This window comes from Pseudochaenichthys georgianus, chromosome 6, assembly GCF_902827115.2.
Source record: "Pseudochaenichthys georgianus chromosome 6, fPseGeo1.2, whole genome shotgun sequence".
Classification (NCBI taxonomy): domain Eukaryota; kingdom Metazoa; phylum Chordata; class Actinopteri; order Perciformes; family Channichthyidae; genus Pseudochaenichthys; species Pseudochaenichthys georgianus.
This window is the reverse complement of record NC_047508.1, coordinates 41040819-41055588: the sequence shown is the minus strand read 5'-3', so window position 1 is coordinate 41055588 and position 14770 is coordinate 41040819. Positions and strand designations below refer to the sequence as shown.

General features: G+C 40.6%; 1 protein-coding gene across 3 annotated transcripts in view; it reads left to right on the top strand.

Annotated features, from left to right (window-relative positions):
• mgat4c (mgat4 family member C) overlaps window positions 1-14770 on the top strand; it is a 174866-nt gene that overhangs the window by 24983 nt on the left and 135113 nt on the right. For 2 of the 3 annotated variants that reach the window (XM_034085979.2, XM_034085980.2), the window contains exon 1: window positions 12240-12424. The exons of the other annotated variant lie outside the window; for it this stretch is intronic. The gene's annotated coding sequence lies outside the window, so the exon portion shown is untranslated. Of the gene's footprint in view, window positions 1-12239; window positions 12425-14770 lie in introns of those variants that run through there. 3 annotated transcript variants of the gene reach the window in all.

The following is a 14770-nucleotide window of genomic DNA, read 5'->3' as shown; positions in this document are numbered from 1 at the left end:
GTAAGTATTTGTCATAAGACGTCATTTTGTCTAATTATATTATCAATTTGCCTGGAATAAAAAAAAAGAACATTGTTATAATTTGATCAAAGCTTGTTTCCATACGTATTGCCGTGAGTCTGGACCCCCGCAGATGTTTTCTATGTCACCCTGTTTTCTGATCAAATAATCCCAAAACACATTCGGATATTTCAATTTACTGAAGTCATTCCTTCTGTAAAGAAAATGTCAGATCTCAGAGCCTTTTCTCATGTTGGTGTCCTCTGTGTTTTGTAGCTGACACACTGCTGTGAGTCTGGACATATGAAGCCCAAGTTCCTGCAGATCTTATTGGAATGCAGCCGGATACATTATTAATGTCAAGGTGAGACACACACACACACACACACACACACACACACACACACACACACACACACACACACACACACCACACACACACACACACACACACACACACACACACACACACACACCACACACACACACACACACACACACACACACACACACACACACACACACACACACACACACACACACACACACACACACACACACACTGTATCTCTCTCTCAGCAGTGTCTTGTCACTGTTCCAGCACAAATGCATCTTTTTTTGTTGGCAGCCGAACTGGAGACGCTTTGTTTGATGGCATCACAAACCTTAAGGTTAAAGGAATTGTGACAAACACATTTTACCTGTTATGCCGAGCGATAGATGACAAGTTTATACCTCTCATGTCTGAACGCTACATCTGTTAGCTTAGCATGGGTTAGTTTAGCCTAGCAAAGCTTAGCTTACTGGAAATACTGGAAACAGGAAGTGACAGCTAGCCTGGCTCCGTCGTCAATTAACAAAATCCATCTTCCACCACCTCACTAATTAACATGTTATACACCATTTGTTTATTGGGTTGAGAACAGTCATTTCCTAGTTGGCAACCTCACTGTGACAACAAGACAGAGGCAGGCCAGATGTTTCCCCCTGCTCCCAGAGTGTTTGCTGAGCTAAGCTAACGGACTGATGACTAGCATTGTGAGGTATTTACCAGCATGATTGGTCAAAATACTATATCTAACAATTTTTTTAATTTCTTGGCCTCATAGAAATACTGCGAAAAGGATTATTATTGATATTTTAAGTCAGGGGTGGTTGACCTCTGCTTCATATTATTCGACCTAAGTATCAATGTTCTCATCAAACTCAACAAGAAAGCAAATGTTTTGCCGATTACCTAAGATCTCGAAGGTTTACAGATATTAGCGATAAACAATATGTGTTCAGGAGTGTTTTGGGAATGATTGGTCCTAGTGTAAGCTGATGAATTACATCTCTAAACCGTTACAAAAGAATGGTCCGTATACGGCCCGGGGACCAGAGGTTGCCCACCCCTGTTTTAAGTGGTTCTTTTTAGTTTACAAAGACAAAGCAAACCATGAGGCATTACATGTTCTTTCAACACATGAATAGCCACACACAAATTGTAGTATCTATATAATATTGACTTAACCCAGTGACTGCAAACTGAATATATTGCCAGTTATATCATCGCGCCTACCTATTCTGCACACTCACAGAAAAAGTAAGTGTCATAAACATGCTACTAAAGGGGGAGCCTATTTGAAATCCACTGAAGAACTCATCTGTTTTGATATGTTAAAATATGGAAGTTTCCCAAAAGTGTAACACATACTTTCTCAAACTGAAGCAGCGATATCAGTCCTCCGCTGGTAGGGCAGCACACAGCAGGAAACATGGCAAACAAGAGAGTATGTGATAATCATTAGAAATGCGGAGAAAATCAAATTAAATTAATTCCAGTCTGAAAATAACTGCTCCAGCACCTGCAGCACAGAGGATGCTCCGGCTCCTAATCTCTCATTGGTAAAGTTTGAATGTCATCCTCTGAAGTGTGACACTAATGTAAGTCAAGGTCTTCTTTTAGTTTTTTCCTGCAGAATTATTTCAATTAAGTGATGCTGTAATGTCGTTGGCCAGGAGGCTTTGCAGTGTGCCAGCGTCCAACAGTAATGAGCAGAGAACATGGGCTTTCTTAATGTAGCCTACATTTGCATTTTGCTCACTGCAGAACTTAAGGACATTACACGTCTTCGTCTGCCAAATCCTACTCTGCTGCTGAAATAAATACTTCCCCTTTTCCAATGAGTAATGGTACTTTTTGACACTGTTAAAATAACACGTTGACTATACAGACGCCAGAGCAATAACTTAAGCACAAAACACTTTTCTTTCGGTATTGATTAGCAGTTTATCCCTCCTTTGTGTTTGAGTCCCAGAGCGTTGATGTCAGTGTGGCTGCACCTGGTTAACTGCTCAGAGCTCATTCTCAGCTCTCAGGGTGGAACGAGCTCTTGCAGCTTGTTGTATGCATTCATTATTCCTCACCTTATGATGTCTCATCATTATCACAAGTATAATAATAACCCTAACCCATCAACTTCGTAACATAATTTTTCGGAACAATCCAGCAGTACCACTCCTCTCCCTTATTTTTAGCACAGCCTACAAAGTCATGTTTTAATCGTTGGAGATGTCAAAATCAATGCGAACCTCATCACACTTTCCTCCACTCCAGTTTTACAAGTAGACGGCTATTCAAGGGCCAGGGTCGAGCACCCCAAAGATCTGCCAGGTCTACCCACCCTACCTCTTGGCCACACTGGGAAATGTTTCTATAGAGCAGGGGTGTCAAACTCAAGGCCCGGGGGCCACATTCGGCCCGCGACTTCATTTTCTGCGGCCCCACAAGAGCTTGCAAAGAATATAATATGTTATTATACGGTTACATGCTACAGAAGCACGTTGCCCATAAACTACATGTCCCACAATGCATCTCAAATATGACTTTTTTCTCAGAATTTGCCTTTTTTTCTTCAAATATGCATTTTTTCATAGAATTCCCTTTTCTCAGAATTAGATTTTTATTTCAAAATGTCCCTTCTATTTATTTTTTCTCCAGAATTTGGCTTTTCTTTTTAAATCATGTTGGGACATACGCACTGAAGAGACTTGCAATATTTTGCCCTAGACTTCTGCTTTCAGACGTAGTTAATTATGAAGTTATTACCCTATCTGATGATAATCCAATGCAGAGGCAATGATGTAATATAATACATTATTTTATATATGATATATTTATACATGTATTTTTATATAGTCTTAAAGTTACTACCGGCCCTTTGAGTGCAACCATAATGCTGATGTTGCCCGCGATGAAATTGAGTTTGACACCCCTGCTATAGAGTGATACAGTAATGAGTCCTACAGTAAAACCCGGAGAAAATAGCATTTTAGCGCTTCAAGTTCCCTCGTCCTGAAGTCAATGGTATTTTTTAAGTGTTTGTGGTTAGAAGACTGAATTACCGTCTGTGGATATGTTCACATTTTGTTCTAAGACATAAAATACGACAGCAACAACGTTAATGTCCGCGGCTTCTATGTGTCATAAAAATGGCGGTTGCTAACAAGCGACTAAATAAACGACTAAACGTCATCAGGCTGACATTAGATTAGTTGATGTGTGCAGCCATGAGACCGTGATGTCGTTTGTTTATTTCAGCTTTTCATTTCAGTTAATTGATTTATCCTTCAGAAATCTGATCACAGCGTGTTAAGTATCAAAGAAGTGTGTTGATTCTTTTCTGCAATATACAGAAATCCAATGGGAAATCTCATTGCTTGTTGTCGAGGGACCCGTTTTGGGATCCAAACCAATCACCCAATACATTCCCAAATGCAGACATGTACTCTCTCCTATGGACCTCCAGATCAACACACTTCGCGGTCGGTCAAGTTGGCAAACAATGATTTGAAAATGAAAATGTCCAAGTAAAAATACTTTTCATCTTAAAGATGTTAAAGAAAACGATCAAGTGGGTCGATATCACTATAAAGTAACTCTCAGTTATCATGAACATGTAGCAGAATAATGAGGTGTTATTATAAAAGGCCAAACATATCAGAACAATGATAAGTCTCTTGAAGTGTGTTTCCTTCATTGTATACCTTATTGATCTCGTACCATTGGATGTACGTGATTTTGGCATATCACGCACTCTGCTCTGCTAACTACAGTGTGTGTAATAAGTGCTTAAATTATACTACATTTAACAAATAATTATATGGTTGTATTGTCCATCATGTGTATTCTATTTTCATAATAATATTGAACATTTTTCATGTGTTCCTGACATTTGCGGTCCACCCTGTCATAAGGGGTAACTGATGTTTTCAGTGACATCACTACCACCATTTTGTCTTTCCTCAATAGACATTGGCTAGGTGCAAAGTAAGTTTTAACTTATATTTCGACATTTTAATCATATTATGTGTGTGTTGGATGTTATCAAGCTTAACATGTCCACTCTGTCATAGTGAAATGTCAATGAATAGAAAAACCTTTCAGAAATTGGAAATATCTTTGTTAAACAGTACACAGTCACCTTGCTAACTGAATCATGTTGCTACAGTAACTGAAGGTCCACCATGTGCTCATTAAATGCTAATATTAGCCAAACATGTCCACCCTGTCAGCAAGCCTTCCATACATAATATAACATGTACATTTTCAGACAGCTTCTCAACAATATATTTCAGTTAATGGAAAAAGTATTTGGATAATAATTAAATGATGGCAAACTATTTGTACCTTTGTCCACCCTGTCAGCAAGCCTTCCCATGACAGGGTGGACATGGTACAAATAGTTTGCCATCATTTCATTATTATCCAAATACTTTTTCCATTAACTGAAATATATTGTTGAGAAAGGGACTATAGCTTTCTGAAAATTTACATTTTATACTCACTATGTAATTACAATATTTTACTCTTTGAATTGTGTCCATGCCAGGGTGGATACATTTTGCTGTTTGCATGTACTTGCATTTAATTTATAAAAATTGTGGGAGCTTGACCAACATCCATTTCTAACAGCATAACGTATACAATGTATATATACAATATATATACAATGAATATGAAGTTTAATGGAACATCTTTTTGGAAATGGGGAAGTCTCAAATGCAACGTATGGTGATATTGACTCAAGTATTTCCTTTCCCTCCAAGCTTAACACTATTTCTGCCAAAAGTAAATAAGGCTTTGTTGTTCAGTCAACACAATATTCACTTTATTCCATCATAGTGTTTTGGAAGTACGACTGGTGAATAGTCAATTGTAACCCAATTGTTCTGGTATGACTTGTCAAAAGGGTTACAATGAGTGAAAATGTATTAATTGGGCCATTGTTGACAAGTGGCAGGAATACATTTACATAAAAGCCAGCTCAGTTTCCCTTGGATGTCCATCAACTCTGCCGGATGCACATGCAGGGTCGCGCCGCAGATCAGCTTCCACTGATGCATATTTCCGATCCGCCGGCTTCCCGTTTGCCGTTAAACCCAACGTGGAATAGTGTGAGCAGGTAGAGACAGAGGTGCAGAATGAATGGGCGGCAGATACAGCAGCGAGGTGGACCAGAGAGATTAGCTGGGAAATTGACACTGACAAATCTCATACATTAAGGCTTCCTGGGAGGCAGCTATCGGTAGACGAGGCGGCAGGCACCATATCCCACAAATGGCACTGGGTTTCTTTGATACTCTGCCTGCAGCACGTTGGAAAGCAAAAAAAAAACACCCTCCCGTCTAGTGCACGGAAGATAAGGAAGCCAGGTGTGCTCAGAGGCATTGCATTTGACTAATGTGTTTACCGCTAGAATAATGAATAGAGTTCAGGAATATGAGAGTAATTAATTTGAGCTGTTCTCGCTAAATAACAAAGCAAATACGGGCAAAACTGTTTCATTTCCCTTTGGAACTAGATTTTCTTTTTTCCCTCCCTCAGAGACCGAGAGCTGAGGGCTGTTAGCACCAGAGTTCAAACAGGACACTCGTGCAAAACTGCTGTCCATAACAAGGAAGAGTTGCTAAATGGAAACATTAGTCTGCTTGTGTTTGAAGTGGAATGATCTTACGCTCTCTGAAGTGCGCTTTGCCCGCTTCGTCTTCCGTCTCCATGGCCATTCTCCCTCCGCCTCTCCCTCCGCTGCTCATCAGCATCATGTGACTTTCCGCCTATTAGGACCCAAGATGGGCTGGAGACGGTTTATTTAGTTCAGATGTGTTTGTGGAATACATTCATAAATTAGAGTTAAAAGGGTAAGTTTGCCCAAAGTACAAAAAACATGTTTTTCTGCAACTTAGTTTGGTTTTATTTGCTAAAGTTGTTGAGCTAGAAAACACAATGGAAGTGACATTTCAGATACTTTGAGCTAGACACTTTGCAAGCAGTTTGAAACTTTCATTATGCTATTTGTAAAGCTTTGAGGATCATACACAGAATTCCTTTCATCTCAATTGTGTTGATGTGGAGACATTTCAGAGGAGAATACCTCAAGGTCTTGGCACATAAAACAATCAATTTCAATTACTTGGTATGTACCACTCTATAAGATGTGTTTCTCTGTCTCTGATATTGAAAAGCATGAACTCAGCATATCTGGTGTTATCATTTCCTTATCCAAGACAAGTCCCACTTTAAACCAAACTATTTGAAACCTGTTGGGATCATTCTTATGTTAAGGGTTACGTAATCAGAATAAATACATGAAACAAAACCTGTATCCATGGTTACATTAAAAACATACGTAACCAGATTACTGTAAAATTGAAAAAAAAGGGTTATTTACGAGCAGGAATGCAATGTACTGAAATACAAAAAAACACTGCAATAATATCCATTCGTCCAAAGCTTAAATAAGATCTTACAAGTCAGGGGTTGAATCGGTAGCTTTTTAGTGGTCGCATGATCAGTCAATTATTCAATTAGTTAATCAACAGCAATTTAAAAGCAATTAACTTCTCTGACATTTCGTAGACTGAACGATAAAATCATTACTCACTCAAGAGTCGTCTTGATTATACTTTTTTAAAATCATACCTGATCAAAATGATACATTTGAGAGGGTGCGGGTGTCGTTGTTGTCTTTAATTATGACGGTGGAGATGATAATGGGAGCTAATGGATTGCTCGACTGAAGCTTGCAAAGTGCCAAAGAATCAAAGGAAGACAGTGGATTCTCTGCATCAATGACAGTGACATAAAAGACCAAAGGCAAGCTGTTTGTTTGGAGACTCGGTGGAGGGGAGGGTTGAGACGGGTTTCATAACCAAGCCACATTGCCATTCCCTTTTTAAAACATGCACACCAGCTGTTGATGAAAGCACGAGGCAGCTTTGATCAGAGAGTGGAGGTGTGCTCAGGTTGACGTTACAGATGTGGACCTGAAGGCGACTGCTTGATTTATTCATCAATTTATATATTTATGAGTTTTTTTTAAGGCAGCTTCAATTTGGGTAATGAAGAAAATGGTGATTTTAAATAAAAGAAGTGCACAATTAATATCATTTGCAGTGAAATTAGGAAACTGGACTAATGAGATGTCCTAATTGCAGTATAATTGCAGCACTTTGTCTTTTGTGTCTCTACTGGGACATGTCTCCATGATTTAATGTTCAAAAAGGTCTTTATTTTTATCATACTGCCTGTGCTGCAGCACCTCTTTTCACCCTCTGTCTGAAACCAGAGCCCAGTCTGCTCTGATTGGTTAGCTGGCAGGCTCTGTTGTGATTAGCCAACAACTTAGAGATGTCCCGCCCCTTACGCAGCGTTCACACGGCGGCGTGCGTTGAAGCTTGCCGGCGGGCGTGTCTGAAACTCGACCAACAACCAATCACATGAATCTCCCGCCCCGGACATACAAGCACGCAGTTTGATTGGCTAAAGCTTGTACTGGCATATGATTTGAGTGGCTGACGCTTCCGTCGAAGCTTCAAAAGTTGAACATTGCTCAACTTTTGAAGCGAGCAAAGCGAAGTGACGGAACCACAATGCAGTTCGGCAAAGCGTGACGTCACCCCGTTCAAAGCGAATGGGCAGAAGCGTTGAAGCTTCAACGCACGGAAGTGGACGGCCGTAAGCCTATCACCTACAATGTGTTGGAGCTAGGGGTGCAACAACTAATCGACTTAATCGATTAAAATCGATTACCAAATTAGTTGCCAACTAATTCAGTCGTCGATTCGTTGGTGACGTCATCACGTGCGTTTAACGCGCGTTAAGCTACAACGTTATTGGTACTGGAGACATTTAAACAATTTATGTCATGTATTATTGATACAAAAACATTATATCGCAGTCTTAGTGTGGCCAGCTCGTTTATAATATGTAAAAAGACAAACAAATGCGTCAATTATGTATTTTCGATCAGACGAGATCTCTCTCCCTGGTCTGTGTGGGAGGGGGCGGGGCAGTTTACACACGGGCTGCTGCATGCAGCAACACACTGCGGAGGTGGCGGAGAGAACGCCGCTCCGAGGTGTGGTTAAACTTTACCCATCTCGTTGCTCGTTGCCAAAAGTGCAATAAGAGTTTAGCATGTGAGGGCGGTAACACGAGCAATTTGTCTAAACATTTAGCAAAAGCGCTCCACATCCAGACGGAGGAATGCACCGGGTTCGACTGTCTTTCTAGCAGCTCTGTAGCCCCGTCCACGAGTAACGTGTTCACGTCAGGTGTTCTGTATGCTAGCAGCAACACACGGAGCTAACTACATTATACAAACAGGGGTTAATGATTAGAGGAAACTGAATGAGTTAGTTTGTTAAAGTTTCAGCTATTCTGTTTACAGTTCTGTCATCACATTATTTATTATTTGCTAAAACACTGTTGTTTCTTTTGATGTGAAATATTATTTATTTAATTTAAATGAAAAGCAATGTTCATTTTGTAAACAATTTATTTAGTTAATTTAATAATATGTATTTTTTAATCAAGTATTCATCTTTATTGTCTTCATTGTTAGTTTCCACATGCCTAAACAACCTCAAGCTAAATCTAAAAGTTGATGGCTAAATAAGAGCGTTTGAGAAATTGTGCAAGGCATAATAGTCCGAATAGTCGATTAACCGTTTCATTAATCGATAGATTAATCGACTATCAAATTAGTCGTTTGTTGCAGCCCTAGTTGGAGCGCTAGCCAATAGAAGCGCAAGAGTTGCATAGTGACGTCATGTTAGGGAAGTAAACAAAGGAGTCCAATGGAGACGTTGCATCTTATCTATTCTTATTCGAGGGGGGGGGGCAGGGATCGTAGCCTTTGCAGACCATTTACATGCATCAAAACCTCAGCACACACTACAGGAAGGGTAAAACCCCAAAAAGCAGAATTAATTTTAGAGAAAAGTTATATTTGTGTAGGCTGTCTCTTCATCAGATCATATGCTTTGTAAACAAATTGCAGCAGTGTGAGCAGGTGGTGAAAGTAGAACAGCAGAGCACAGAACAAAGCAGAACACCAAACTCTTACAGACTCCAGTCAACAATGAAACCTTCATGAATAATTGCTTCCAATTGTTCCACCTGATGCCGGCCGCACGATTAGCAATAAACGTCTGAATATGAGGCTGATATTTACTCCTCCACGGTCCCTCCGTTTGCAGCTCTCTCAGTGCACTTAAATCGTGCTCGCTGAAAACTCAGATTGACAAAGACTGCAAACTCTAAAAGTCAGCATTCGCACAAAGAGCCTCGGGAAGGAAATCCAAATAGCACAGATGATGCAGCTGCGACTGAACGTGTGCATTGTCTAATTTATCACGGGAACTTCAGGCAACACAGGTGTTCAGATTACTGCTGAGCGGCGGATTCACTGGAGCTCAGTCGCAGGAAACATCTGAAAATAGTTTTTTCAGAAGTTTGACTAAATGCACGACAGTGAAAAACATATTTAAATATTCATTTTAAAAAATCATAAAATGACCCATAAGAGACATCGCTGTTGTAATGTTTTCACATAACATTGGTTAAAATAAAATGGTTTCATACTTGAATAAACATCACTATAACCTCGAGGATGAGTGCACTTCAGTATTTATAAATTCAACCTCTCCTTTAGATGAGAGAATTATTTTATTTCTCATTCAGAAGTAGCTTGGACTCACCATTCCTGTTTAGCTTGCATTAGAAAAAATAGGCAATGTACTCTTCTTTAATCAAACCGTTAATACAATCATAATGCAAGCTGCAACATGTTTGTAAATGTTCCTTACACGTAAACTATAATTCACATGAAATGACTTGCATATCTTCATATAGACCTCATCCTTTCACACACAGTGACATCACGAGCTACCCACAATGCAACGCGCGCCATATATATATATAATAAACGCCATTTTCCTGGAGGTGCAAATATCCTGGAGGTGCTATCCTGGAGGTAATATAAACAGCTAGCTAACGTAGCCAGGCAGAGCGCACTGTTTTTTTTTTCTGAATTAACGACCGAAGAAATCGCTGCATGTCTTCGGATTACATCTCTGGGCTTGAGGGGTGTGCTCTCGGTCGTTACCAACTAGAGCTGTGTGGGTTGTCCGATTGCCCTTACAGACCGCCTGCAGACGTATGGAAACACCGACCCTCGAAAGTGGCCGTCGTCGATTTTGGCTGCATCTACGTCTATCTTCTGGAAACACCAGGTGAATACCCCACTTGTCACAATAATATTATCATGCCGTTGCATATATGTGGTATTTTAGAGTTGACTAGATATTGACTATGGCAATAGACTATGATATTCTGCTTGCACCTCGCGTGAAATGGCGGATACCGGAAGTACGGTGTCGCCCTCGGCCCAATTCCCGTATGTGTGTGTGAAAGAATAGATCGTGCTTTGTGAGAAGATGTCAAAGTCACAGCTTTTTGAATAAGTAATAACCCCTTTGTTTTGTCTCATCCATTATAAATAGTGCTTCTTGCCTGCGAAAAGGCTCACTCCGTGCTCTGCGTGTTCGACAGCAGGTTCGACGTGGAGTAAATCACACGATACGCCACGAGTTATGCAACCGGCGGTGACAAGCCTTCGAGAAAACTCACTGCCGTCTGTTCACCGACAACTGGACTCGGACATCAACTTATTTTACATTTACGAATTGGCTCTAAATTCTCACCGATGCTTGAAAACAAACCAGATTGCATGTGGAATTCTGTAGGAAGTGATTGTACAGATTGTAGAAACCTTCCATACCGCTTTTGGATATTCGCGTAAATTAAAGTTGGCCTAGTGTCGTCACTATATTTGAAATGACTGTAGGTGCTAGCTTTCAGCAGGTACGATAATATTAGATCAGAGGTACTTTATTGATCCCAATTTGGGAAATGTTTGCATTGCAGCAGCATAAAAAACAAGGCATTGCACAATTGTAAAATTAAAAGAGTAGAAATAAAAAATTCTAAAATGAAAACATCTCAAAAACAAGTGAACTGTGAAGATAAACACATCTAGAAACTATCTGACAAATAAAACACGATGGAAGGGCCAATATGATCTGTAGTCATATCGGGAATAGGAACCAAATTCCCTCTTGTGAGATACATCAAATACGTCCTCAAAAAGAACATCTAAAAGATTGGATTGTCGTTTTCAAGATTGAATCAAGTCAGATTTGTTAAGCCGTGTGTACTCATGCTCAAGCCAAAACACAACCATTACCTTTATTAAAGGATTTCATCGGGTTATCTTGCTTTTAAACAAGAGCCTCTGGCCGGATGCCTGCTCTATTTAACTAGCTTCCTCTTCCCTTCTGGAAACATATGACTTCCCTGTTGTGCAGTAACAGGCCAGGCACCTGAGACCTGTGGATGCTGTCACATATCCTCGGCCGCTGAGAAGCATCGATAAACATCTGGCATTACTTGATATCCCGTTATATTTCTGCCACCTTTATTCCTCGATAGACACAAATGTAATTCGGCTCGGTTTTCTTTACACTTCTGCCGTCGCCCCTTAAATTGAGCTCATGAATTATTGAAGTCTGTCCCGCTGCGCCGACGCTAACCTGTAATTAGTTTTGCCCAAGACTCCTCATCATGAGCTGCAGGATGTGGGGGTCTCGGGAGGCGAATACATTGTTCCTTTAAGACTGAAACAAAACCTGGAGAAAGTGGAAGAGCGCAGGGTGGAAGGAACCAATGAGAAGGCAGGGTTTGCAGAAACTGTTAGTGGCACCTTGTCGAGGAGAGTTGTGCTTTGGGGGGAAAGGGGGGGGGGGGTTTGTGGGATTGCGAGGAGTGGAGGGGGGGGGGGGGGAGTCTCTTGAGAGAGTCGAGTGAAGAGAGAGGGAAAGAACATCCGTGCGCGGCAGTGGGAAGACACAAAACAAATCGCCTGGCTACTCACTTTACAATGAGTGTTTATCCCACTTGTCTGAGAGCCGATTGTCTGCTCGCGCATAAGTCACGGAGATCATTTAGACCGGTGGCGAGCGCAGAGCACCGGCAGAGCTCCCTCTCACTGTGAAAAGGACCGCGCGCAGAGATGCGTTCACATGCTTTAGACAGGAGGTGAGTGCTGTTTTTTCTCATGACGGTGCTTCTTCTTCGAAAGCTTTCCTCTCAGGAACCTGTCTCCGGTTCCCTCCATCTCTCACGCGTCTCTCATCCTCATCAAATTAAAATCCCCTCGTGTTCGCTTTGCAAGCCGTGTTTTTATTCCGTCTTTCTTTCCTCATTGTCGACACCGTCATTGAGACATGTCATGACATCTTATCGAGACAAGAAATCACACATTCAGGCTTGCAGAAATTCCCCTGCAGAGTGCAATGTTTACGTCTCCAACTTCCCCAGAGTCTTGTATTTATGCGTCTCATAATAACTCCCAGAGGAAATTATGTTCACATGGCTCGATGCATACATTTGTGTACAGTTTGTGGCGTCCTCACATCACGACGAATCCTTACAGGTGCACTCCCACTATAGCTTAGTTGTGAGAACTTTTATTTCACTTTTCAGGAATTAAGAAACTCCCCCCCCTGCTGAGACTAGAGGTTACCAAACAGGTAAACCCCGGCTGTCCCGTGTGAGTGCTTTAGCGATTGCGTGAATCTCCTGCCGGGCCCGGCTTTGGCTCTATTTCATACTATTGTCTCGGTGATTAACTGCCCAGCTTGTGGCTGGGTGATTTCTGCCTTGTGTTGAGAGCTGTGCGGACGGGACTGTAGGAGGGAGGGAGACGGGCGGGTCAGCTGATGGGCTCTGAGGTGCAGGAGATTTATGACCCCCCAGAACAAAGCTGTGTCTGCTGAGGGACCATAAACCATAAATCAGGGATAAGTGGGTCAGATTGGGTCAGTGCTCATCTGCTCGCTCTTTTCCAAAAGGTGCTTTTTTCTACTTTTTCACACCTGGATATTTGACCTTTTAAGTGTTTGTTATTTTACAGTTTGAGTTTTTATCTCACTATTTTTTGTGTTGATATTTTTGTTATTTGGTTTGAAAGCACTGTCAGCTATTTTGATTCAAAGTAATAGAGAAAAATGTTTTATTCTAAATTCTGTAGCTGTATCGATCATACTTTTATATTTCATTTTTATCTCACTATCTTCTTTGCTTTGCATATGTTCTTATTTGTATTTACTGTTTTTTATTTATTGTTTGGTAAGTTTCAAAGCACCGTCAGGATTGCTATAATACATATAAATACATGTTCTACTCTGAAATCTGTTCTATATCTGTTGTTCAAATTAATTCATCCATCAATATAACGTTTATTTCCTTTTTTTAATATATCGTTTTTAATTTATTTTTTGAGTTTCATATTTATTATTTGTGTTTACTGTATTCTCTGTTTGATATTTCTAAACGCACTGTCAGGATCACTATTTTATTTCAAATTAAATATTTTTCATAAATATTTTCTATACCAGTTGTTCAAATGACTTTATTCATCACAAGCAGAGTCTTCTCTGTGCTGTTTAACTCCAGGATATTCAGCTGTCAATCACATTCCGAATGAATTCCTATTTTTTCATTTCAAATGCCATTACCTTCAGTAAGTGAATCACCCCTAATCCTTTCATTATCTCCAGCTATGTTAACTCCATTTGGCCTTTGGTTCATCTACTCGTCCTAATTATGTAATATTTGCCTTTTAAAAAGCCTGATGAGAGTAAAAACGGCATGCTCTCATTTTGGCAGCGACTTGATTGTACTCTCCTCCATCTGATTCCAGTCTTCTTGATTCGGATCGCTGGTTTGACTAGTTTTGTGATTTGCCTTCCTGAGGCCAGCTGAAGCCGATGTGAGAAATTGATTTTCTGCTGAAGGATTAGCAGCGGGGTTACAGCTATAGGCATGCATTGCATTACAGTGGTTCACTTCCGCATGTGTACACCAAAGTAGGCTAAACAACGGTATTTAATAGCTGTTGTATAAGACTGATATTTGACTAAAACACGCACAGAAGACACAGTGGAGGTAGTGGGCGACGGATACGGGAATAGCAATGAATAACTTGGAGCTGTGTTTCCCAAGTTCAGACAGCTTGAGTAGGGAGATAAATAATCTCAGCCAGGAAGGATGGATCTTAATTCATCTGTGTCTGTATTGTTGCACAAACAGGCATTGCACACTGCTGCTGGAAATCAAAGAAATGCAAATTGCATCTGTGGAATGGAAACATCAGAAGTCTCTCAGTATGGCTGCCATAACAGCGGGGATTTGTACTTGTGTTTACGACAAGACTGATAATATTTTCTCCCATTTTTAAGTGAACGGGAATTAAGCACGAGGCGGAAGCATGCTGCGTTAATGTTTCTGCCTTTATTATGCTAATCGCTGGCAGGTTTACAGTGTGTTAGCGATGTATGGCATTGTCATAGTGTTGACAGGAGATAAATACCCGCAAGAAAT